General features: G+C 33.2%; 1 protein-coding gene across 4 annotated transcripts in view; it reads right to left on the bottom strand.

Moving 5' to 3' along the window:
• Positions 1–24,961, bottom strand: part of Bsk (mitogen-activated protein kinase dJNK) — a 149,524-nt gene that overhangs the window by 60,702 nt on the left and 63,861 nt on the right. For all 4 annotated transcript variants that reach the window (XM_083051411.1, XM_083051409.1, XM_083051412.1 and 1 more), the window contains 2 exons: positions 18,926–18,981; positions 9,047–9,081 (listed from right to left, as the gene is read on the bottom strand). The gene's annotated coding sequence lies outside the window, so the exon portion shown is untranslated. The remainder of the gene's footprint in view (positions 1–9,046; positions 9,082–18,925; positions 18,982–24,961) is intronic.

The raw sequence follows: 24,961 nt of genomic DNA on the forward strand, positions 1-24,961 counted from the left end.
AAAATCTTACACGTTTCTAAGATATATGTGAAAGGCTGTTTAGAATGTACCGTTATATTACGAAACGCGCATGGTAATCTCGGATAGAAATCATGATGCATGGGATGGGCGGGAAGCCTCACATATACTTTGGATATTAAATTATTTCTCGTGCTTAATCGCGTGCATATTTGCTGCGAGCGTGCAAATGCAGTTCATAGGCACAGTGGTTGCAGGTAGGATTTGTGTTTAACCACGTGAGAGCATTACTGATGGGATCGATCAGACCATATCGTTTTTACAGTTTACATAAGTCTCATCGAACTCGATTCTCGTCAACCGGGTCGTTCAAACAAAATTGCAGTCAAAACGCGGATGATATCAACTATTAGCTATTTTTTATGCTTATTGCCAAGATATACATTTTATAACCATATATAAATTGATACATACGGCATTGCAATTGGAAATAAAGAGAAACAAAAATACAAAAAAAAAATTCGATACTAACTGTTTTATGTCTCAGATAAAACAACGTAAATTCCTGAATATAATGAAATGATTATTTTTATAAAATTCCATTTATATTAACTCTGTCGCGCGTAGCTGATAAGAAGTATGATATAGAAATGTCTCTTGTGAATAAAGCAATTTATTAAAAAAGAAAGTCATTTGAGAAACGTCTTATCAAATCAACTACTAAGATATATGACTAAATAAAGAGGATATATAAAATTGTTTCCACGAAAAAACGCATTAAAAGCGAATCAGCAAAGATAAAGGATTGCATAAAAGTTTCGCCGTACCTTTTGCCAAGTAGTATCACCGTACCTTTATGCCGACTGATAATGCCAGTCGGCACGATCAGACATTCGATTAAGAGATTATTACGGGTCTTTCATAAATCATAGTGTCTCTATTCAAATCCCCGAGCACAAGCGATACAAATGAGAATGCAAATAAGTGTATTATTGCGTATCCTCTCTCCATCTTGCGCCCCATAAGAGCTTAAAAGGAGGCCGCGATCCTTATAATGCAACCTTGGAGCGACATTCTCGCACGCATACACACACACACACACACACACACTCAATGTCCTGCTGCTTTTTCTACGTTCGTCGTTTTCCAATATTTTCCACGCACGCACGTGCTGCGCGCGATCGACAAAACTTTTTCTTTCCCGCCGAGGGTATATAGTAATTTAATGGAAGTTTCATATTCTTATCACTTGTGTGGGTTTACTATATTTTTTTATATAGAAATTTTTTTTTAATTTATTTATTTTAGCTTAATAAAGCCTATCACTTATATTTATATTTATTTATTTTAGTTACAAAAGTATCCGCTCTCTCGCGAGAGTTTACTAAAAGTCGATTTACCCGAGAATTGTGTATTTTAAACTAGTCTTAAACTGAAACAAGAGTCGCAATCATTGTTATCTCGTGATTAAAAGAGGACAATGGAGTTTTTAATTACTTTCCCTAGCTCACACGCGTCGCAGCATCTCTTTTTCAGCCTCTTTTCCTTCCGATTGCACTTTCCGCAACTTTCCGCCTCATCATGCGATCGACACATAACTTTTCCCCCATCTGAGTATCATGTTGAAGTTTGAAGTCTTCTCCTCAAGAATTTCTGGATTTTTCTAAATAAAAATTGTACTTTGAATCGATTCTCGTACGAGCTGCGCATTAATTTCTTTTCCGAAATTCTTTGCATTGTGAATCTGATATAAATTCAAGTTATTTTAATATATATATCTCCGCAAGAAGTGCTGTCGAATAATTTAATTTCCGCTTCTGCTATTTTCGAGTGTCTCATTAGCGCAACGTAACCTTTTTATCCGGGAAAAAACTTGAGAAAACGAACGCGGATTTTCGTCCTGTATTTAATGCTTAATTATCGTGGCTGAGGCTTTTATTCGTCGGTGCGCATTGTCGGGACATTAAAGCCCCCGAATCCTTTGGGAAAGCCGGCATCAAAGACCGTCAAAGACGAGCCTCGCTTTCGAGAGACGGCCAGTTCTCGTTACCGGGAACAAACGAGGGAAAAAAAACTACAAAAGTGCATAACTCAACGCGCTTGACAATGTCGTCGTCCCGTAATAACACCGTAACTCACATCTGCGTTCACACGGAAACAGCTAATTAGGCATATTATTGTTCGCAGTTGAGTCAAGTGAATCATGAGGACGATATGTCGATCGGTATTACTCATCGATCGTTCTTCTATTTTTGAACTACTGATAAACAGCGATAGATTATCGAAAGTCGCGTTACTTCGTAAAGTTATTGAAATGCGCGACTTGATACTTCGACAAGTCTGAGAGCAAAGTTTCAGCACTCACATTCCTTACTTATTTTTATAACAAGTGCTTTGATATTTTATAAAGTTTTATTGGAAAAAGTGAATTATAAGATTCAAATAGAAGCAACGAGAAAGACGAAAGAATCTCTGGAGATATAACGTCAAAAGAAAATGCAAAACATAAACATGAAACGTAAACATGAAGCAAAGTTTCGACATTTTTACGAGGCATGAATATAAGAAGCATTGATAAATTCTTATCAGTTATCAGTTTTGATTTTTCTAATTTTCTTTATAATTTTTAATCTTAATTTTTATTAAAAATCTAAGATTTTCATTAATCAAATATAATAAATTATTAAACCGTATCTCAATCATGGATAGAATTTATCTTGATCTTCGATCTCAGACTGTTTTGCAGTGAAATGTATTTCAAAAACGTAAAAGACGAATTACAGGCTGATACGGGCAAGTTAAGCCGTTCGTATAAGAAATAAAGATGCGAAATGGCGATGGCGAGAGGCCGGAAGCGCGACATTTATGGCAGCCTAGACTATTTGTGCGAATCTGACCGTCGTAAAGCTGTCTTATGCACTTTCATCGAGAACGTAAAGACGGATTAAGAGAAACGAGTGTCTGCTTCTATCTCTCTCTTTCTCTCTCTCTTCTCGGAATTGTTTTCATAGCGGTCACGTATTTGTTGCGAATGGTCTAGTAAAACGGCGAGCATCGAGACAGATCGATTTTAAGACGTCTCGAAAGCACAACGAATAATAGAAAAGTGAGAAGTGAAGAAATAAAACGAAACATATGACGACACGACTCACGATATTCTCACCTTCATCTAACGCCAAGTATATCGTCTAATTTAAGTTTTATGCGATTAACTGAGAGTGTTTTAAGTTCAGCTATATTAAACTAAAATCACAGACAGATATTAAATGTAAAAATGGGAGAAGAGGATTTAAACATCATTATATTTAATTAACAAACAGCAAGCCAAGAACAATCTTACATCTACATTGAAGAAAAAAATTGAATAAAATAATTTTATCATAATTTAAAGAAATAATTTATATATGTATTTATTCACTTATAATTGTACGATTAATATAATTCTATGCAATTAAGTTATTGCGAAATAAACCGAAGCGGCGAATCAGATAACTCTGTTGACCATTACACCGTAGATTTCGCGATTTGCATCTCGCGTCGTGACTTATTCGATTCTCTCCGTAGTTCCGGTAGGGAAAATAGCGGCTCGAACGTGGAGAGAGAAACAATGTGGTAGATATTCTCCGTGGGAAGGTTACAGAATGAGTAGGAAAATAAATGAACGTACGAACGATCCACCGAAATTACCTACGGGCCCTTTTGTCTTTCCCTCTTGTATTTAGTTCTCTCTCTTTTTCTCTTTGTCTATCCGCCAAGGGTAGAACTCCAAATGGAATACTATGTCATTCCAGCAGATCCCATAGTCGCAAATTCTTTTTGTCTCGTACAGCGAAATAATCGAAAATCATTAATATAATTATTGTTATGGGGGGAAATAAACTATAAATTAAGGAAATCATGAGATAAATGAAGAAGAGATACAGCAGGATCTTTTTTTAGAGAAAATTCGCGGCAGAAGTTTATCTCTACGTGATATAACCTGTTTACTTTTAATAAATAATTGTCTCATTGATTTAATATAGTTTAAATTTTTCTGATAAAAAAACTACCATACTGAAAAAAAATGCAATAATTTTTTATCTAATATACAGTGAATATTTCATGTTTAAAGATAACCGGGTGATTTTTATCATTATTCTGCTTGAGAATTTCGATATTTAGCCTTAAATCTCATACATCTTTTACTTCTTCTACATCTCCCTTCCTCTTAAATAACGCCCTAAGTATATAAGTACCCATTTTGGTTATCACCATTTTCTCGAAAAATCGTCGTCGTGGAAAGCTGCCCGCACCGGAAATGAAACCACCGCGATTTCTCTTTCCCCTCTTTAATCTTCGCGAAACAGTACGTTCTACAGTCGTTTTGCCGTTTTTTTGTTCTCTTTACGTGTTTTATTTCGTCCAATATTTGCTTCGCGTCCTCCCAGTATACCCACAATTTTATCGACGAGTCAGGCGCGAAGTCGTTCCAATAAAACCGGCGTGAAATATCGATTATACAATGGCATTATTATTACTCAGCTGAAGGCTCGGCTAGGCGAAGTGTATCGAGAGAAACGAAGGTGAGAGAACATATAAAATTCCATGTCGCGAAATTAAAGAAGAGGCAATTTAAAGAAAAGTCAATATGTCAATATTTTAAGATAATCCATTGAGAATTTTTGAAATAATTTTGTAGAGAAAAGATTAAGGCATTTTTTTCTATATTATCAAAATTTTAAAAATCTCACCAAAAATATATTAAGTATATCGTAATGAGAAATTATAATATTATTTATATATTTATATAGATTGAGACATGTGTGTTATTAATTTTATATATGTGCAGAGTTTTTTTTACATATTTTTTTATTTTCTCATTAAAATGATGACGTGTGGTTGTTACGTGATAAAATCATATATGTACGTAGATCGCATATATGCATATTGGATATGTGTCTATTATACAATACAGAACAAGCCGAGAAGAGAGGGAAGAGGCAAAAGCAGGACGGAAAACAGTGGATGGATATTGATTTGCCGCGGCTTCCAGAGGAGCAAAGAGAGTGATCAGTCGTGAAAGTCGATGAACCGTGCGAGCCGTGTGCGAGCGATGCCTAACAGCTTTTTATGTTCGAAACTTTCATAACTTATATTATGTTTCAAAAATATTCGAAGAATGTTACGTATGTGCGAAGTTGAACGGATCATTCAGAAAAGAGTTTTCGACTTTGTTTCTGTGACTTTCTTATTGTAAATTAGATTTACATCTTACTTTACATTTCGGCAGCTTTAGAATCAAATATAATTATTCATATTAAAAGAAAATATCCATTAATTTCTCTTGAATGTAAATTCGATCCATTTGTTCCGATCAAATTTAAGACAGTTACGGATATATCTCGGTGTTCTCTAACGCAATGTATATTTTTGCAGAAACCTTTGTATATCTCAATCGCACGTCATTCTATTTTTACGAACTATTATTCTTTTGCATGTTCTCCTTTTATGTGAAAAGATCATCATCATTTCTCGAGATGGAATCGATATAATAAGCGCGATACACATCTTCTCTCGCAATATCGATAGTTTCGTTGCGACGTGCATCGACAAATCGCGTCGCAAGGATCAAAGCGCGAAAAGCTCGAGAAAGAGAGAGAGAAAAAGCGAAGAGGATCGACGGGAATTTCTCAAGAAAATTGCGGCGAACGTCCGACAATGGTGGCAGAGAGAAGAGAGGGACGACATTCGGAGAAAAGGTCAGCGATTTACGGGCATCCATCGATGTCGAGGGTTACGGCGAGAGAGGGTTCCCCCCGCTGTACACGGCTTGGGGGTGGTTGCTTCTGTACGTATCGTACAGCTACGCGGGATGCTGGTCCCTCGTGACCCTTTCTCGTCTGCCTCCCATTCTACTTCTTTTTCCGGATTCTGGCTCCCATTTTGACAACGACGGTGAAATTCATCGCGGTCGTTCGCCACGAAGTATCAGAAAGCTCTTTCTCTTCTTTTTTTTTCTTTCTCTTTCTCGCTCTCTTTCTTGCTCCGTGTTCCTCGTCCTTAATCTCATTCCTGCAAAATGCGTCTCCATTTCCGCGGGATGAATGGAGATTCTTGGGACGAGGAGGGTGGAAGAAGGGCAGGCGATAAAACAATTCCCGGCGGCCCGCGACTCGATTTATCGAACTGTTATGGCGAACGAGGAAAATCCGTCGACGATAAAATGATCGTCGACTAGAGTATTTTATAGGTGAGAAAAGAATATCGCATAAGGTTGATCTCGCAAATGTGTCCCCGATTATTAATTCGACACGTCGCCAAATCAATTGAATCGATCGACATTATTACATTTTAAGTAAACAATCTTCCACGAATTTTTATAATTATGTATTTTTCTTTATCTTCTTTTTAAAATTTCGTACGGAAATGATGACACCTTAATGAAAGTTTGCAGAAACTTAAATAGCGAAAAAAATAATTTCCAGAAATTTAAAAATTAGGTACTTTAAAAGATAAACTTGAGAATTACATAGAGAAGAAAAAGAAATATCGTAAAAAAGTAATTGCCGCGAAGTTGCAGAGACTAAAATCAACGTATCTTTAATAATACCAAAAAGCAACATTCCTTTAAAGCTTTAAAGCTTTGCGAGACTGTTAATCCTCGAGAGGGCTATTGCTTATAATTACGCCTCGCCGAGAGGCATTATCCTCTTTCCACCCTTTCCAGAGGAGCTGCTGCGCCTTAACGAAGGATAATGTCAGCTGGGCAACCAGCTCCTAAACATTAGCAATTACCCGGGGTCTACGCAAACCCATCATTTACCTGTGCGCCATATTAACCCTTTCAGGACGATCATTTTCACGGCTTAAACTTTACGGGCAGTCATTTGTCTCTCTCTTTGACCGATAGGTGTATAATTAATTACAATAAATTTTCGCCAAGTCACATTAATTTGACTTAATTTACGCGTATAACGGGATATTACAAATGCCATTGCACATTGTGCGTATAAACCGCACAAATATATTAATATTGTAATTAATTTAATAACCAATTGTAGTCAATTAACCGGAAATTGACTAGGAAATGTAATATTAATTCATTAAATTGTTACAACGCAGTGTAAAATTGCCATTAAATATTTTTCAGATGCTTCTTTATAATCTTTAAAAATTTAATGTCACACTTTGATTAATATCACGTTATAGAATGATTGGATAGAATAATGAATAGCTATAAATCATAAAATGCATATGGCATAAGCGCGCTCGGATAATCATGTCGAAGGCCTACTTTAATAATCGCTACGCTGCTTACGAGACATGCGAAGTTGCAATTCAACATCCCGCTGCACTTCGTACAACCATGAACTAAGTCGTATCTAAGTAATCATTTATATTAGACTTTCTTTCAAAGGGAGGGGGATTCTCTTTCTCTCTCGTCGTATATATTCAAAAGTCACATTGTGTGTAATTAATTTATGACGAAGAAATAAATACTTTGCATTCTCGTAAAAATGCAGTTTTGATATTTTATATGAATTAATTTATAAAAAATAATTTTCTTTATATTTATTTTTTAATGCGAATTTTAATTATGCTTGCAAATTAAAATTGGTCAAGAATAATTATAAAATTGCATGTAATAAGTGATGTATAAATATGTATATATATTGTATGTGTACATCTGTGCTTATTGGTGTTCCGCCAATATTCTCCCCGATATTCTAAAGTGCCCGATCATTTTAGAAAGATTGAGAAACCGGGATAAAACCAAAGTGTAATGTAATGCGTCTAAAAATTTTGGCAACAACCGTCGTACATTTCCTGCGCTTGGCAATTAATCAAGCCGTAGGGCAAACAGCCCAATGAACCGAGTATGTGCGTGATCAAACTGTCAGATTGCCGAGTCTCTCTCCAACTCGAGGGTCAGAAAAAAATACTTTAGCGTTTGATACCTAATGCATTGCAAAATTTGCAAAAAAAAAAAACTTTATCCAACTAATGACGTTCTCTAAGTGAGAAGACAAAATCATATTTCTCTTTCTCTTTCGTTATTATCGCGTTTATCCACTTAATGAGTTAAACTACAGTGCGAAATATTTTTGACATCTTAAAATGATTTTTTGTCCTAATCGTATTAGAATATTGCATTAAGAAAAATGTAGAGATCTATTAGAATATTTTCAAATGTGCGCGTAAAGTATTTTTTGACTCCTCGTTAAATTTAGTATTTTTATTGAATAAAAGATTCAATATATACTTCCGGGAGAATTTTTTCTTAAAATATCATTAAAATAATATTTTATGTAAATACTTAATGTTAAATCTACATGTTTTATCTCATTGATACTTCCGAACATCGATCGATGTATTCAAAAACGCGAGCAAATGAATTGTCGCCGCAATATATGGAATCGCGAAATCCTGTGAACGATCGACCTGTCACTTCAGGCTGATGCGAGCAAACCGATCGGTTCTTTCATCGCACGATGCAGCACTCGTCCTGCGAGAGAACCCGTCAAGGAGCATCTCGACCGACCCGCAATACGCGATCGATAAGTGATTGCGTATGCACCCACGCACGCACGCCTCGTTTATCACGTTCTGACAGATATAGATTCGCGCTTATTAATTTTAGTTATTGCCGCTCGCGAACGTGAAGCTCATCACAAATCTGGGCGCGTACGCACGCGGAAAAAATACAACGATAAAATCTGCAACGCGAGAAGTTTTTCCCAAGTATTATCGATCAACACGTGAAATTAGGCTTTTATTTCATATATTGATTAAAATTCTAGTCAATAAAAAAACTTAAAACGCGCTAGTAATATTTTAATATATAAAATTAGCTATTAAAATTATCTATTAAATGTTTTGCCTGCAAATACTTGAAATTTTTAATTTAAATATCAGAAAAAAATTGTATCTCTCGGAATATTTCTTTGGCCGCAGTCTTTGTACGCTTGTGCTGCAAGCCTGTATTACAAGCTTGTAATTTTATAAAAGAAGGCCCGGAGGCATTTCTAAGATCAGCCGGCTCTACAAGAAGGCGAAGTAATTCCGACCGAGAATTGACTCTCGGGAATAAGAATGTTTGGAGACTTACCCGATGAAGAAAGCCCCGGCGTAGGTCAGAGATCCCTGCAACAAAAGAAAACGAAATTAGAGAAGTTTGCAGGACGTACAGCGTTACTAATCGCGTAATATTACGGTATTCCCGCTCAGGCTGTTCTTAATTCTTAAATGCGCAAGTTTCTTTACGAGTGATTTAAACTGCTTCAAAGTTACGCAGTAAACTTTTACAACACGAGAAAAGTGGCAAAGAGAAAAAAATGCCGTGCTGGGACTTACTAAGAAATAATTTAGCTTCCAACATTTTGGAAAAGATCAAAGGATTATTTCCCCAAAACGCGTCTTAAAGCCATTTTTTAAAAATGATTTCATTTCTCTCTTCTTTATCTAATTGAATTCTTTCTTAAATATAATTAGAGAGAAATCCAAAGAAATAAAATCACACTGTTCTTCAGTTTTTTAAACTAAAACTATTTTTATGAATTTAAAAGGATATATTTCCTAAAATAGTACAAATAAAAATTTCAAAAGCAAATGTTAAGTAATTATAAATAATGAATAAGTTTTATTATATCTATTTGTAGTTATGTTCTGCAATTAAGATCATATTAAGGAAAAGTCAAATCAGAATTATAGTGAAGAAGATTCATATGATTAACAAGTTCGAAATACTTCGCGTTAATATGTAAATGTTTCACGGACGATTCGCTCGCGATGTCATGCTACGCGTCTTTCACTTAGTATGTATATCTAGAATGCTTTCCTTTGACGACACTCGTATTATAATTAAGTTCGCTCAGTGTTGCAACTGATGAAACTGCAATGGCAAGCGACAGAAAGGCCGCGCCAGTTTAGCGACGTATCCGAACTGCGGAAATGTTTCGTCGACTTTGTGGGACGCGCGAATTTCCTGTGAACTTTCCCCGACTTTGATGTACAGCCATTCACATTATACCCCGACCTTTATAATAAATCCCATCCCTAACGAAGCCGGTCAATTAGAAACGCAGATTCGTCTCACAAAGATATTATTTCTTTCGAGAGTAATAATTAAATTTTCAAATTTGTACGCGTATTATCCAAACTTATTCGCATTGTTCAAAGTTTCACTCGTACTAATCGAATTTATTCGCAAGATGAATTTATTCGTATTATAAAAGCGATTTCTGAAACGTTTGCACATGGGTTTTACAACGCCACGTTGTCGTAAAACCTGAAAACCGACGATATTCCGCGAAAACTTTGAAAACAGTTCACGCATTTTCCCCAAGCAGTTTTAAACGGCTATCAAAAGTCCAGAAGCCGTTTTCCACTAAAACTTCTAAACGGGATCTTTCTTCAGCATCCGAAAAAATCACATTTAGTCAAGTATCTATTTCTAAAAATTCACATACTTTGGAAAAAGATCACGAGAGAGATTTCACAATGGTTTAGTACAACTAAAATTTAAATGGGCTTTTTAATTAAATATTCAATACCAGAGCCTTCAACTTTGTATTTTAACTTGGAAGATTTATAATAAAAAGTGTACATATATTTCTCGCCAAATTAAATATATAATTATTAAAAATATGTATCCGCGATTAAATTAGTATCTGATACAATTAAAAAAATATATATAGAAGTTATAAAATAAAATTTATAGTCAAAAAGATTTTAAATAAAAATTCCATGAATAAATTTATATCAAATGTTTAAAAAAAGTAAAATTAATTGCCATAAAATTATAGTTACGATAAAAAATGTTTTCGACGAAAGAGAACTTTGCCTCATAAATCTAAATAATTTCAAAAGCACTACTTTACATTCCTCGGAAAATTTCGCCACCTTCACTTCGAGAAATGTAAATGTCAGTTGCTACTTATAATAAGTTATCTCGCACGCATTAGGAAATCGAGATATCGGTGGCAGTGTAGTGTTAATGGCGCCATTCGGCGATGCAATCCCGGTCATTAGCGTATGCATTGCGCGATGCATCATCGCGAACGGCGCGATAAAGCAGCGGACAGACGCGGGTGCAGTAAAAGCCGGTGCATTAAGGCCGGCAAAAAGCGCGAGAGCTCGTCAACACGCCCGGTTACTCTACACGCGTCGCGTCGTAACATAAATATCCCGACCGGCCACGTGGTGGTTGGGTGGTCGAGTTCTTCTCCGCGGACGAACGAATCCCGCCGTCTTTTCCGTCCCGTCTTTTCGCGGCGATAACGATTAGAGATTAATGGCTACGAGAACGTAGACGTCATAAAATTCGCAAATAGGCTGGTCTATATGATTCCTATTTTCGGAACGTCGTTAAGCTCCGATTGCTTCCATGTATAAGTTAGCGTCGAATATTCATCGTTCCGCCAACGCTTTCTCTTTGACAAGTTGACAAAGTAATTTTCCCACGCTTTATTATTTTTAAATATTATTTCGCCAAGTTATTTTGCGATCTATAAATACATTCTTTCTTAAAATAATAAAATTTTAATTTGGTTAATATTTGCGCATTTATCACATAATTGAGTTAAAAAATTGGATTTGCAATAAAATTTTAATAAATTGCGACGCATATATGCAAATTTATAAAAATATATGTGCAATGTATAACAGAGATAAAAATTCATTTATACGTGGACTATTTTTTACAAATTATTCTTATCGAAAGTAATGAAAAATTCTAGTAAAAATGCAAAAATTCTATTACCTACAGTTTTAATAAATAAATATTTCTAGTTAATATAAAAACTTTCACTAATGGCGAGTGCATTTTAAAGAGTGCTTCGAAAGTACACGCAGTAACGAGATAATCGCCGACCTGGCAATTTCAACACAGTCGTTAAACTATAACGTACTCATTATTGTTTGATCGCTCTTTATAAACGTTCCTTTAAAAATAAAAAAAATAAAAAAAAAAAGAGTTACGCACGTAGAAATTTTTCTTTGAACACCGTGTAAAATGTAAAGTGCTATTAAAAATAAAAATATCATAATAAAATGTAATATTCTATTATTTTACATAAAAATCAATGTCTTTGCACACACAATCCATCTCATCATTATTTCTTCAAAATATCGATAATAGAATAGGATTCTCTCATAGACTTTACTGATACTGATAGAGTACAAAATTTTATAAATTTTTTTGTCTCTTGATCCTATCAGAGATATACCCTACACATTTTTCGTCGACAAATTTCATATCCCTCAAATGCCGACACAGCAAAATTCCAATTGTACACACGTGCAAAAACACACAGATACACTATTGTATCCTGAATCTTTCTTTTTCAAAGTACCGAAGAAATCTCGTAAATAGTCGAGTTAAATCCTCCAAGATCTCGTTTGAATTAAATTTCTCTTCCTAGAGTAATCTTTCTAAAATGATCGCTTATAAACTTTTTTGCAGCCAATTTTTTTGGAGCCAATTTTCTCTTAACAAAAATATATATGCAAAAATGAATCATTTTTTGTAAGTTTCAAAAATGCAAAATAATGATAGAATCTTATTCTTTAATTTTCTTAACATTAATTTGAGACTCAGAATCACATTAAAATATTGAATATTAAAAATTACAAAGTGGTAAAGAAAGATGAAATTTAATTCAAGTTATTTCGTTGAATTCTTTAAAGAATCCATAGATAAATTTTTCTTCGGAAACTTTGTATATGCTATTTATAGTAAAAGAATTTGAAATTTTATAAGATTCTTCATACTCCTTCAGTAGACTTCATCACGTATATCCATATGAGAACGTTTTCCGTCGACGAATCTCATATTTCGCAACCGCCGACATAGCAATATTCCGTCTACATGTATAGCAATGCGCCCTGACTTTTTCCATCGAAGAAACCTTGCATCCTACCAGCAACCTATCAGATATCGTATCCTTACAACGGAGAAATTCTCTCGAACTCTTTAACGCGTTTCTCTCTCTGAGCACTTTTCGCACTTCGATAATCGCGTAAAAGTCGCGTCGCATCGGAAAAGCAGAACGAGATACTCGGTTTTCCTTCGCTCGAGTCGAACTTCTCGCATTATTGACACGCGGCGTCGCCGCTGGGAGTCTACTTCAGTTTCGTTGCGATTCGTTTTTCCGGGGAAGTAGCATTCTGCGAGATATAAAGAAGAAAAACTTCCCTGTCCTAATCTAAATTTGGCACTCGCCAATTTAACTTTATTCGACCAACACGAGACTGCAACAGAACGGAAACGACTTTCGGACTTTTTAACCAGTATGCTATTTTCCTAAAAGTCTTCTTCCGGAGACAGGTACAATTTTTATTTTCCTCGCATACGTCTATCTTTAATCGAAAAGCATTAAATATGTATATATTTTGGCAGCGTTATTATTGCGTTATGTTAATGCTATATACGTGTACATATATTTTAATACTTTTCGATTAAAGATAGACCAATAAGCTCAAATAAACATATATATATTTACGTAGGATTGAAGAACTTCTGCAATGTGTGAAAGCATGTTTTAAAATTTTATATAAATAATTATTTGAAACTTCTCGATATTAATTTATGAGATATTTTATATTAATTTTTTGACGTAATATAATATGATAAAATAATATATTTGAAAAAGATATTTTGCAAGTTTTCTAACCAACTTATTTTGTATGTCAATATTTATTATTGATATCATATTTATCATTGATATTTGATTTCTTTTCATTGATATCTCGACGAAACGTATAACAGATTTTTTTTCTGTTTTAATCGCGCAGATGTTTCCTTAATTTATCGGATAAGCACGATATATCTCGCGTATTCCAAGAATGTTAAATCAATAATAAATAACATTAAGATATACTGCCTGTGAATATACGTGTCTGATTACAAAATTTCAAGCCGACTATGAGCTAAAGATAAGATAAAGTGGCGGTGCCAGCTATTAATACGACTATTTATTATATCATCGAGATGATGAGCACCTCTTGTAGCGTTATTTTTTTCTTTTTTATCGCGAATGTTTGTTATTTTATTGCCAATCTCTCTCGGTTCGGAAAAAATGAGAGATTTCTCATCCAATTATCGAGACATCGTCGACTTTGACTTCGCCGAACCACCGCGATTTTCCCATTGGCTGATAACGCAGTTAATGTACAGAGTGATACGCATTTACCGCGTTATATCGAATAGCCCCGAGGTGTCTCGGAAGTCACGCAGTTTTGTGAAGCTAGAGATAACGGAATTAAGGAAGATTACGAATACATTTCAACGCAAAGATAATTCAAAAGTATTTGTACAGTAATTATTATATATAATATTTCGATGTTCAAGTATTATAATAATTTAAGAATCAATAATTATATTTAATTAAAAATTTAAAGGTTTATTGGAGAAACAAAATATTAATTTAACATTTAATTATCGGTCGAAAAAATAAGAAGTTGGATAAATGGCGCAAAATTAAACTTTTGTTAAAAAAAATATCAGATTTGCTGAGGAATTTGTAGTCGATAGAAACTTTCATGATTTGTACAAATTCCAGAATATATTCGAAATAACAACGAACAAATTCGAAAATATTTTTAGAGATGTACTCTCCGCCGCTTCATCTTATATATCGTATCGATCTGTCGTTTTGTATAGGAGCTTAGCTTAGCTTTATCCGTCATGAAAATCGGATGTGTCTCGCTCTGCACAACTCTGACGACAACAGTCTAGACGAACTTCAGTATTGCTCTACTCAATTCTGTCTCAAACGTACAAATTTGAGGTCTAAGAAAAATTGTACCTTTTTCTTTATCCTGATTCTTGCGTTTTAGTTTTATATCAAATTTCGTCTCGACTCTAATACAGCTAATAACGTCTTTGCGAATCTTAAGAGTGGCAGAGACAAGAAAAAAGAACCGTAAATGTGAAAGGGGGAAAATTTAGGCTGGTGTGTAAGGAGTCAAGAGGACGAGGGATCAAAAGGGGAAGAGAAACCGGGACGACGAGCTGGCGGCGCCAGAGGTATTTATACCGTGGCGACCTTTGACGGCCGCGCCGACATCGACGTCGTCGTCGTCGTCGTCGTCGTCGTCGTCGTCAACGACGGCGGCGAAGACGACGCTCAATGAAGAACCGTCCATCGAGACAAACGTGGAAGCAGGGCAAAGAGCGGGAACGCGTTCTCGACGCCGCGACGCCACTCTAAATGTCATCCGAACGTCGGCGTCGCCGCGATCAGCCGATGATAGAACTAAGCTGTTAAATCTCTTGCCGAGAAAATCAGTGTGTTAAGATACGCTTTAAAAAATTAATTCTTGAGAAAGTTAAGCAATTAGTATTTTTTTTTTATCTCGACATTACTCGAATATTATATCTCTAAGATAATTTGATATCTTATTTTATAATTAATGTCTCTAAGATAATGAAAACCTATTATAATAGAGATAGAAGTTAAAGTTCCTTACTAATATTTATAATTGTTCTCTAGCTTTTTTTGCTTCCATAAAAAAAGTAACAACATATTCTTAGCGCCGGAAATGTAGCCGCTATGAAACTTTCATAATTTCAAACAACTTTTCAGCTTTCGCTCGCTTCATAGCATCATAATCTTCGACTTAGCTCATTACGTCTTTATCTCGACGAAGACTCGTCTAAGTGAGAAATTGTTTACAGCGTCGAGAATATTGGTAATTATTGTCTTTAACTTGCCGCTACTTGGAGCAGTTATTCCAATATTTCATCAAATGAAATACAGAAAGAATATTTCCAGATCTAAATAAGCCCTAATAATTAGAATTATTAGTAATTAGAAATGTAACTGTTACAAATTTTGCAAAAATATGTAGCTAAATACAATATTACGAATAATATCTTAATGTGATGATATTTATAATGTAATATGATATTAGTTATATATACTATCATTTTATTATGTGTATGTATTGAATATACATATTTTGATATTATTCATTAAATTTTATTTTTATATATTCTTCATAATTTATATTTATCTGAATTATATTTTCGAGCAACTCAACTCTCAATAATTATTTAATAATAAAATATTTTTCATAAAGGCATGATGTTTCGAGCTTGTAATAAATTGATGTTTGACAATCCATCGACATGGTTAAATTAATTTTAATCGTTGTCAATCATCGCGATGGATCATGTCGACGAAATCCCCTTGTATCAATCTTAATTAGCAACAGCTCCGCAAAGCTTGCGACATTTTCCTCATCCTCCTCTTTCTAAATCTCACAGATAAGCAGCTGGCTTGATTCCGTAGAGAAACGACGAATGATGGAAGAACGGTCGAGCATGCCATAAGGGAGAGCGAGATTGCGTGCCGACGAAAGCTTCGATGCTTAATTGAAAGTGCCGAGTAAGCGGAGTTCATAGCTTCTGCTTTCGGCACCGTAACCCTGCCACTGCCTAACCACGATTTCCGGCGATAACTACACTCTCGAGACGCGAACAAGACTGTCCCCATGGGTTTCTTTTCTTCGCGAAGAGAAACAGAAAAATCTACTTATTTTTATAAATAATTGTTTATTTTTATATTGTTTTTTTTTCGTTATAGAAACAGTGATACCTCTTTGACAGCTACATCATTTTCGTTTCTTTCTCTCGGCCAATTTTAAATCAATTTTACAATAGAAACTTTTTAATTTAAAAAATTCCAATCACACAAAAATATATTTAAAACATTAAAGTTTGAAAATTTATGAATATTTCGACTCTTTTTATCAGAAAAAAATTTATTTTAAATTGATCAAAGAGATGGTCGAAAGGAGTAACCCTTTTTTGAAACATCCTACACAATATATTATTGACAGCTTCCTGCTGAGTAATACAAAAGTACTCGATTCCCTTTGCGATTGACTTCTAACTTACGAAATCCCCTAAGCTCCACCGTGACGAAAGCGAGTGGTGTTGGAGCGAAACTACGAAAGTTATTGACGCTTTACGAAAACATCGACTGTATCGCGCGCGACTGAGAGAAGTTTACGATGACTAGCATTTCCAACACGATGTAGCAGGTGCTTCGGACGATGATGCTGCTAACGAGCGTCTGCATCCGTGTTTTGTCAATGCGCTTAACTTGTATCTGCCAACTTCGAGCCGATCGAATAAATAAAATATTTAACCAGAACGCGGTTTATATATACATATGTATGTACCTAACGCGTGAAAAATCTGCCAAACTTTGTTCTCTTCATCGGTCATTGATCTTTTACCATCATTCATCTATAATTTGCTAAAATGTGCCTCGAAATAACGGTAAAAAAAATAAAGTTTTGAATTAAAAAAAAAAAACTGCAGTAAAATACTCGATATATTACAAAGGCTAATCTAATATTTTTATTTGTGTTATTGAGTTTTGCTTTTAAATATTTTAGTTTTTTAATATTTAATATTTCAAGATATATATAATTTACATTTATTTTTATTTTACTTTTATTATTAAATAAATTTACAATTAATTACTTTATAATTAATTTATATTCAAAATGTTTCAATATTCTCCTATTTTTATTTAATATGTATTATAATTTATTTTTTATCAATTTTAAATATTTGACAGTATATATTTAATGATTTTTGCAAAATTATTACTTTTTCTACTCCAATTTCTTAATCATAACTTAATTCGATGCGAAAAAAAACATGAGATAGTATTTAAATTTTTATCATATGGAACATATTAAATTCCAAATTGTTTAGACATTTTTTACCATTTTCTTCAAACTTATACAGATAGAGAATAATTGTTGGAGCAAGCTATTTTCGATATATACCGATACTATTTCTCATACTATCGATATTCTCTGCTGCCAATCTTACACATTTCAGGCTGCATAGCCGAACTTATAAATTTTGAAACATTTTCCATTTCGCGACTGCTGCTGGACAAATGATATTATATTCCGCCGGCCAAAAGCACTGTGTCTATTTGTAGAACGAATCTGGCGGAAATTATGATGATCGATCGTCCGCTATATGTATACATATATAAATCATACATTTAAAAAATACCGAAATTCTCTGTAGAGAATCTATATCTATTAAACCTAATATATAGCTAATTTTATTATTGCACGTTCACGTAATAATTTAAATTAGAATTAATATGGATACGAATTTTTAAATAATTCAAAATAATTAATGACCTAAAATTTAAAGATTCCCTTTCTAAAAAGTGCATGCAAAGTCGATTCTCGCATGTATTGTTGCCGCTTTTCCGCGATGTTGATTGGTTGTCTCGATTCGCGTTGTGCGTTATATTCGTAGCATCGAGAGGCTGTCATCGCAAGGGTTAGCAGTTGAACAGTTTGTTCAAAATAAAATAAAATAATATAATATAATATGTTTTAAATAATATTTTATAAAACTTTAAACTCGATTAATATTTTTGACAGTTATCAGCTGATTTCTGTCAAAAAATATTAATCGCGCATAAGACATTATAACAATATATTTACAACATATTCCTATTTTAATTTTTTACCATATTATTATTTTAAAATTTAATTAGCAAATTAACGCTTTATTAATATTTTTTGACAGAAATCAACTGATAACTATCAAAAATATTAATCGAGTTTAAAGTATACTACAACATATTATTTAAAACATATAATTTTATTTTGAACAAACTGTTAAACTACTAACCCTCGCGATGACAGCCTCTCGATGCTACGAATATAACGCACAATGCGAATCGAAACAGTTAATCAGCATCGGAAAAGATGCACCAATACTTGCAAGAATCGACTTAACGTGCCTTTTTTAGAAAGGAATGTTATATTTTAAATTCGATTAATATTTTTGACAATTATCAGAGCTGATTTTTGTCAAAAAAAATTAATCGCGGATAAGATATTAAAACATATGTTACTATTTTAATATTTTCAACATATGATATATACCCCCATTACCGCTATAGAAATATTATAAAATAAAAAATTTCTCACTCACCGATACTTTAAACGGCACTCCCGACACGTGAATCCCACTGTGTATCGCAATGCTACCTGTAACAAATAAAATACATATATATTAGAATAATCTTATTATTTCGCATACACAATATAAATATGTAAACTAGAATTAACGATAAATATATCTACGAATCGCAACACATTCGCGCGCGCGACAACAGATTAAGTTGGGTTATGTTGGCAAGAGATTTTCCATCGAATTTTTCGCGAAATATGCGTTTCGAACAATTACGACTACATATTAACGTTGAAATTATGATATGCGATTGATAAATATTACAATACAAAGGTTAAAAATCGTTTCTAACGATTATGCTTACTAATTAATCACAACGGGACGCAGCTCGAACTGCCTGATACTCGCGGCGTTTCTGTAATGGCCGAAGCTACAAACATCGGCAACTTCATTCTAATAGCGCGCGCGCGATACTATACGTATACATGACTTAATATTAATAATTAATTAAAACTCGAAGGAGATTCGTTCGAAAAGATATAGCTTTAGAAAAAAAAAAATATCAATCGAGAATAAGGTATTATAACATATTATTTACAACATATTACTATGTTATAACTTTTACCATATTATTATTTTAAAATTTAATTAGCAAATTATAACATATACAATATAAATATAAATATATAAGCTAGAATATTTAATTAGCAAATTTTCGCTTTATTAATATTTTTTGATAAAAATCAGTTGATTAAAGCGTTAATTTGCTAATTAATTTTAAAAATAATGTTATAAAAATTAAAATAATGTTTTAAATAATATGTTATAATACTTTAAACACGATTAATATTTTTGACAGTTATCAGCTGATTTCTGTCAAAAAATATTAATTGAGAATAAGATATTATAACATATTATTTACAACATATAACTATTTTAATTTTTTACCATATTATTATTTTAAAATTTAATTTAATATTTTTGACAGTTATCAGCTGATTTCTGTCAAAAAATATTAATTGAGAATAAGATATTATAACATATTATTTACAACATATAACTATTTTAATTTTTTACCATATTATTATTTTAAAATTTAATTATAGCAAATTAACGCTTTAATCAGCTAATTTCTGTGAAAAAATATTAATCGAGCGGCTGTCATCGCGGAGGTTAACAGTTTTGACAGTTGTTTAAAATAAAATTAAATTAAATTAAATTAAATTAAATCTTTGAATAAAATAGCGCGCGCTTGTGTTGTCTAGTGATATATAAATTGCGTGTTATTTTTTATTGTTTTTGACTCGCATTTATGATTTTATGTTAACGATTAAGTGATTGCGCGACGAAAAGGCTAACCGTAGTGAGAAATTGTTGACTCGTACTACTTAATCTGTCTACATTCTTACTTTGCGCATAATAAAATTATGATATATAAAGTGCGTGTTATTTTTTATTGTTTTTGACTCGCATTTATGATTTTATGTTAATGATGAAATGATTGCGCGACGAAAAGGCTAAACGTAGTGAGAAATCGTTGACTCGTACTACTTAATCTATCTATATTCTTACTTTGCGTATAATAAAATGATGATATATAAAGTGCATATAATTTTTTATCGTTTTTGATTGGCATTAATGATTCTATGTTAATAATTAAGTAATTGCACGACGAAAAAACTGAATATACTAAGAAATTGTTGATTCGTACTACTTAATCTATCTAAATTCTTACTTTGCGCATAATAAATTTACGATATATAAAGTGCGTGTTATTTTTTTATTATTTTTGACTCGTATTTATTATTTTATGCTCATGGCAGAGTAATTGCGCGACAAAAAGGCTGAATCCTTTCCTTTTCTAAAAAAGATATGTAAAATCGATACTCGCATATATCAAAGTTTATTGTTGTCGCTTTTCCGCAATGCTCATTGGCTGTCAAGATTCGCGTTGTGTGTTATATTCGTAGCATCGAGAGGCTATCATCGCGAGGATTAGCAGTTTGACAATTTGTTCAAAATAAAATTAAATAAAATAATAATATTAGTTTTAAATAATATGTTGTAATACTTTAAACTCGATTAATATTTTTGACAGTTATCAGTTGATTTCTGTCAAAAAATATTAATCGCAGATAAAGTATTATAACATATTATTTACAATATATTACTATTTTAATATTTTTAACATATTATTATTTTAAAATTTAATTAGCAAAGTAACGCTTTATTAATATTTCTTGACAGAAATCAGCTGATTAAAGCGTTAATTTGCTAATTAAATTTTAAAATAATATGTTAAAAATATTAAATTGCAATATGTTCTAAATAATATGTTATAATACACCTTATCCGCGATTAATATTTTTTGACAGAAATCAGCTGATAACTATCAAAAATATTAATCGAATTTAAAGTATTATAACATATTATTTAAAACATATTATTTTATTCAATTTTATTTTGAACGAACTGTTAAACTACTAACCCTTGCGATGACAGCCTCTCGATGATATGAATATAACGCACAACGCACAATGCGAATCGAAACAGTCAATCAGCATCGCGGAAAAAATGCAACAATACTTGCGAGAATCGACTTACAATTAACATGCCTTTTTTAGAAAGGAATGTTATAATATTTAAAATTCGATTAATATTTTTGACAATTATAAACTGATTTTTGTCAAAAAATATTAATCGCGGATAAAAGATATTATAATATATTATTTAGATCATATTATTATTTTAATATTTTCAACATATTATATACATCCCCATCACCGCATAATTAAATTAAATTAAATTAAATCTTTAAATGAAATGGCGCGCGCTTGTGTTGTCTAGTCTCTTTTAAAAAAGAGATGCTAATTTCTATGTCTTTAATTTTTATGTGTTTTTAAAAAATAAATCATAGTACTCCGAGGACAATTTCTGAAACTAGAATAATAAAATGATACTTTTATGATAATAACAATTTTTAAGTTTTTGATCTATAGAATATATCTATATATCTCTTAAATTTCAAGAATTTAAAGCTATTCATTATTAATTTTGCTATATTGCGCTTTTTTTAGTCATTCCGTTCCTTCGGTCACAACGTTAGTGAAATCGCGAGGAATTTCTCGAATGATACGTTTTTCTACCGCGCAAACACGAATAGAAGCTTCACACTGGTCCAAGGGGAGAACCCTCTGTAAGAAGGCCTTATCATCCCCAGGGACATCGCCGCTCTCGGATTTCAAAAGAGCTTTCTTCGAAGCTCTCAGCGCGCGAGAAGCCGAAGGAAAGACGTTTTATAAGAAATAACCATTCTCTCTTTGTCTCACTATGTCGTCTCTCTTCTCTCTCTTTTACACGATTGGTAACGCGATGTCGAGTACGACGTGTACATCTGAGGAATTGCACTTCCGGCGAATCATGCGTCTCTCCAACCTCTGAAAGTATTTTTGAACGCGTTAAATCGATACCGATATATTTCGCGATCCACTAAAAATCCCGTTGCCGTCTCTGAAGAAGATGAAACGTGTCCGATAACGTCAGTGCACGATGATGCATCTTTTTTTCATTTTTTATAATTGTTTCGACACGATTCTATCAGAGTTGAAGTTTTTCCTAAGCGCTAATGCGAATTTATTATTCATAATAGCCAGTTAAAATTATAGCGAATCTAACCATTTCCTTTCATTTTTATCAAAAAAATATGAATAATTAAATACTGTAAGTTCCAAAATAGAGTTTTGATATATAGAACCGAAAATATGTATTTTATTCAATTTTTGATTTTCTATCTTAACGATTTCTTTAATGTTATTTGCATACGAAAATTCTTAACTATTATATATGTAATACAAGTTTTAAACAAAACATAAATATTAATATTAATAATAAATTGATAATCCTTGAAATTCACAAACTTAATAATAATTTATTAATATTATAAAGACTTTAAAGTCTATCTCTCAGAGAAATATTATTCAAAAATTTTTAAAAATAAAATTGACTTATTAAAGTTTTAAGCGAGTAATATGAACAAACTCATTAAATAATAATTATTCAAAATTATCTAAAATTTCGATACAAGTAACAGAAATCTCTTTATAATAATTTGAGCTTAATAGCAGCTGCAACGAATCACGGACCACAAACTTGCGTCGTACAACCAGTGCCTTTTAATACGGCTTATCAAGCCGTATGTTGACCGGATGATTTATCTGCCGCAACAGAATCTCTCTCACGAGTGCTTATCTCATTCCATGTCGCGTTCGCCATCTCCCTCAAGATAACATAACAGGGACGGCAAGGACGAACGGTAGGAAACCGTCGGTTAGAAGAGAAAGGGAGGGATTAGATGCGGTGCATTGTTCCCTTACGGAATCCGGAGGTGCGCGCAATTATTCTCGAGTGACTATCCGACGAACGGAAATTCACTCCGTTGTGATGAAACAAGGTCCTCTTTCTCTTTCTCTCGCAAACCCCGCGAAAGACGAAGAGAGAGGATGAAGGGAGGAACAAGGGAGGGCACACGTGAGAGAGGACCCTCTCGAAAGTACGCAGTTTCTAGTGTTATCGATCTCGTCCACCGCTTTCTCGACCTCTGTTCTATGTACGCAGACGGGCCTCCGTCTCATCCCTCCGAGAAACGAAGAGATAGGGTTTCGCTTTTCTACGGCGAAACCTTAAGCCACCGTTATTACGACTTTCACTTAACGCCATGCAATTTTCGAGCCCCCGCCTTTTGCCATTGCCGCGGAAACCGGATACATTCTCCTTTATCTTTTTCGGAGCTACTCCACTTTCTGCTCCAAAAAGCGACACTTTTGATTCGTCTCTGTAAACCCCGTAAAATATTTCTAACTAACTCGCTATTTGGCAATAATAATTATTTCCAAAATCGGTAACTTTATCTTAACGGTATAAAATTATAAAATATTCACTACTTGTCTCTTGATTCTCTAATTAGATATAAAAGTTTAGAATCACGATTCAAACTAAATGACTGTCAAAATAAAATATAACTTGAAACAAAACTTTGTTATCCTCTTTTTTCTCTTTCCTATAATTGCAAATTTTAATTTATTAAAATATCTAAAAATTCAATATCTCGTTTCGACTTATAAATAATTAATTTTTTTTATAAATCAATCTCTAATCTCCAAATAAACTTACATAATAAATAAAATACTCTCTATTTGCATCTCTGTTATTTAATTTTTGTCAAGCAAGAATTAACTCCGAATTGACCAAGGAAAATCCTTGGATAATGGTGAGACATCTCTTAAAGTCAATTGTCTTTTATCCTACCGTTTACTCGAGACAATGAAATATCGATGTTCTCATTCCGAGACATTCGTTCGGCGCTTATCTATAATGAATTTAACGTTAGTTCCCTAGCCCACGGCGAAAATCGATTCGGCTCGTGGCGATCTGGTTTGTGATTCCGATTTCAGAGCCTGATACCGATAACGGTATTCGACTAATCAAGGAATCGACGCCAATCGACTTTCCCGTATGAATCGGGAATTCGGATTCCGGCAGTGCAAATATGCACGGAAATCAAATATCGGCCGCCACCGCTGTCGTCGCTCACAATAAAAAAAAGAGTTGACTCTTGACATTTATTTAAAAAACTCTAAACCCGATTATATAGAGACACCGAATCGATCCCGTGAATCGATTCGTTCAAAACAACTATGTAGATTATTCATCATCACTTTTCATCCAGAATAATTCCCGAACATCGCAAACTTTCGATCATCTAGCAAAAGAGAAAGAGAGAGAGAGAGAGAGAGAGAGAGAGAGAGAGAGAGAGAGAAAAGTCAATTGTAAATTTTTCCAATCAAACTGCAAATTTGAAGAGAGAACTATCAATATTGTTGTCAACATTAATCAAACAAAAAAGAGAGAGAAGTATCAATATTACATCGTCTGCATTTATCTCAATTCTCATTAATTGCTTTCTCTTGACAGTAAATTATGCATGTTGTATATTCGATATTTTTACAATTTATTAATATTATATAGTAATCACATATATTAGAATATATTAATATTATA

Source organism: Prenolepis imparis, unplaced genomic scaffold (assembly GCF_030444845.1).
Source record: "Prenolepis imparis isolate NDT839.2.m4 unplaced genomic scaffold, iyPreImpa1.0 SCAF_12, whole genome shotgun sequence".
NCBI lineage: Eukaryota > Metazoa > Arthropoda > Insecta > Hymenoptera > Formicidae > Prenolepis > Prenolepis imparis.